The sequence below is a fragment of the Phocoena phocoena genome, chromosome X (genome assembly GCF_963924675.1).
Source record: "Phocoena phocoena chromosome X, mPhoPho1.1, whole genome shotgun sequence".
NCBI lineage: Eukaryota > Metazoa > Chordata > Mammalia > Artiodactyla > Phocoenidae > Phocoena > Phocoena phocoena.
The window spans coordinates 12,874,547-12,877,118 of record NC_089240.1 but is presented as its reverse complement, the minus strand read 5'-3'; the positions used below and the strand labels follow the sequence as shown (position 1 = coordinate 12,877,118).

Below are 2,572 nucleotides of genomic sequence, written 5' to 3'. Positions count from 1 at the left end.
ATATATTAAGTGTCATCTCTGTGAGATAGGAATAAAGGGTGAAAAAATGTGTATATGTAAACTACTGTAGAGGAGGAAAAATTATTTTTCCTACTATCCTCCTGGGTTCTCTGGCTGGGACCCTGTAAATTGAACTGACAAAAAGCAGGTTAACAAGAGAAAAGCATACAAATTTGTTGAATGGAAGTTTTACAGGATACGAGAGCCTTCATAAGGAAATGAAGACCAGAAGAAATGGTTAAACTTGAGTGTTTCTATACTAGGTTTGATGAAGAGTGGAAAGTTGTGGGAAAATGTGATGGGACAAATGTATATGACCTAAGGGTAGTCCGCTGGGGGAAACTTAGCAAGGCCTCTTTGTTCAGATTCCTTTTGGTATCCCTCCATCTTCACAGATAAGTTTGCCCCTTTCCTTTATTAGGGGAAACACTGACTGAAACCACCAGCCCTGGCCAGGCACCATAGTAACCACTTGCATGAGTTATCTTAAACAGGAGGTCCTGGTAAGGAATGCAGAACTAACAAGGTACCACCAACCAGAAGAATTCGGAGAAGGTCAAAAGGAGAGAGGAGACGCCAGTCCATCTGTCCTACCAACCTCCCAGAATCCTTCTCGCTGGAATGCATCTTGGCTGAGTGATGCATGTGCCACCAGGAAGGACCCTGAGTCAGAATGACTGGCCAGAGACAACCCGGAAACTAATCTCATCACCATAAATCCCGAGACTGCGAGCCACGTGGCAGAGCAGTCCTCCTGGGTTCTCTTGCCCTCCTGCTCTCCACCCGGGAGCCCCTTCCCAATAAAGTCTCTTGCTTTGTCAGCACGTGTGTCTCCTCGGACAAACAATTCATTTCCGAGTGTTAGACAAGAGCCCACTCTCGGGCCCTGGAAGGGGTCCCCCTTCCTGCAACACCTTCAGGTAATGGGAAGGCACCTCTCACATGAGCGTCTTATGACCTGCCTCAGAGTAGAAGGGGAAGGTAAGAGAGTCCTTCTTGCACCTGCCATTTCTCAGATTCCTTCAGCTTATTAAATATGCCAAGGTGCCATATGTTGTGGTAGTGTTCTGAATCCCATCCTTAATTTTGAAGGACTGATAAATCCCAGGGAGCAGACAAGGGCACAGGAACTTAGTGAAATGCACTTAAGAAGACGAGGAGGCAGAGAAGAGAGACCCTAATTCTGCCTCAGTATGTCAAGGGAAGCCTCCCAAGGTCCGAGACCAGCTGAGCCCCAAACAGGGATTCCTAAAGCAGATATTGTGGTACCCCACCCACACCCATTGGTCGTCATCCTATGCAGCTGGTCTCTCTGTGAAGCACGTGGACTTCCTGCTTCAGGGCCTCCTCTATCCACAAAAGCAAGCTAGGCTCTCACACCAGATAGGTGGGGAAGTTCAAGGGAGTTAGAGCTGTGAGAAGCAGCCCTCAACCAGTGGAGAATGGGAGCTGGTGGATAAATATCCCAACTTCTTCACCCTTGGATGGGGTAATGCTTTAAAAGCCCAAGAGATAGAGCCCAGTTGTGCACAGGAATACTCTGCTCATTAACACATCTCATACTAGGTTCCTTCCATTCCTATCTCATTTCCCTATGCCCCTACTGGTGCTTCCTGGGATTCTCCCAAATAAACCACTTATACTCAAATTCTTGCCTCATAGCCTGCTTCCGGGGAGCCCAACCTAAGAAAATAAACAAAGCAATTGGGAAATCTATTTATGAGCTAAATGGTGGTGGTTTTTTAAGTAGCTAAGTTTTGGGGGTGTTCTGTTATGCAGCAAAACCTAACAGACACAAGTCAAAAAAATAAAAATAACTGAGAAGAAACTATAATAGAGGTAGGAAGAAAATCAAGAGAGCAGTGCTTCTCAAACTTCACCTTGAATAAGAATCACCTAGAGAGGTGGTTAAAACACAGATTGCTGGGCCCCAACACCCAGAGTTTCTGATTCAGTTGATCTGGGTTAAGCTTCAATAATTTTCATTTCTAACAAGTTCCCAAATGATGTTACTGCTGCTGGGCCAGGGACTACATTTTGAGAATCATGGCGGTCAGTTCATAGAAGCCAAAAGAGAAAATATTTCCAGGATAGAGAAGTATATTTTCACTGGTATATTTTCACTGGTTGATATTTATGTTTTGCTTTAGTTTTATTTTATTACTTGGAGAACATTGTGTTTTTTGGCTGTTCCTGATTGACTTTTTTAGTTTGCTGAAGATTTTAAGAACGCTAGGTAAGGTACTGTATATATTTTTATTCTGTTTATTTATTTATTCTTGGCGCCTGGACAGGGACTTGAACCCTGGGCCCTCAGATTAAAAGTCTGATGCTCTCCCAGCTGAGCTACCCAGGCTGTATATATTTTTAAATGCTACTGTTGAGATTAAGGTCATGTTAGAAATTAATAAATGTATACTCAGACTCATGTAAAAATTCTTCTCGTCATTAGTCTAATCTAAGTGGGTTGATTACTTATAAAGATGAATGGGACAAAGGTCTGTCCTTTTGCTTTGAAGACCCCCTATGAAGCCAACTTTTTAAAAATAAATTTATTTATCTGTTTTGGCTG

At 43.3% G+C, this 2,572-nt stretch overlaps 1 non-coding gene across 1 annotated transcript; it reads right to left on the bottom strand.

Moving 5' to 3' along the window:
* Window positions 1-2,283: 2,283 nt before the first annotated feature.
* Window positions 2,284-2,356, bottom strand: TRNAK-UUU (transfer RNA lysine (anticodon UUU)). Its single transcript has one exon. It is a non-coding gene; the product is annotated as a tRNA-Lys (tRNA).
* Between the last annotated feature and the right edge of the window lie 216 nt (window positions 2,357-2,572).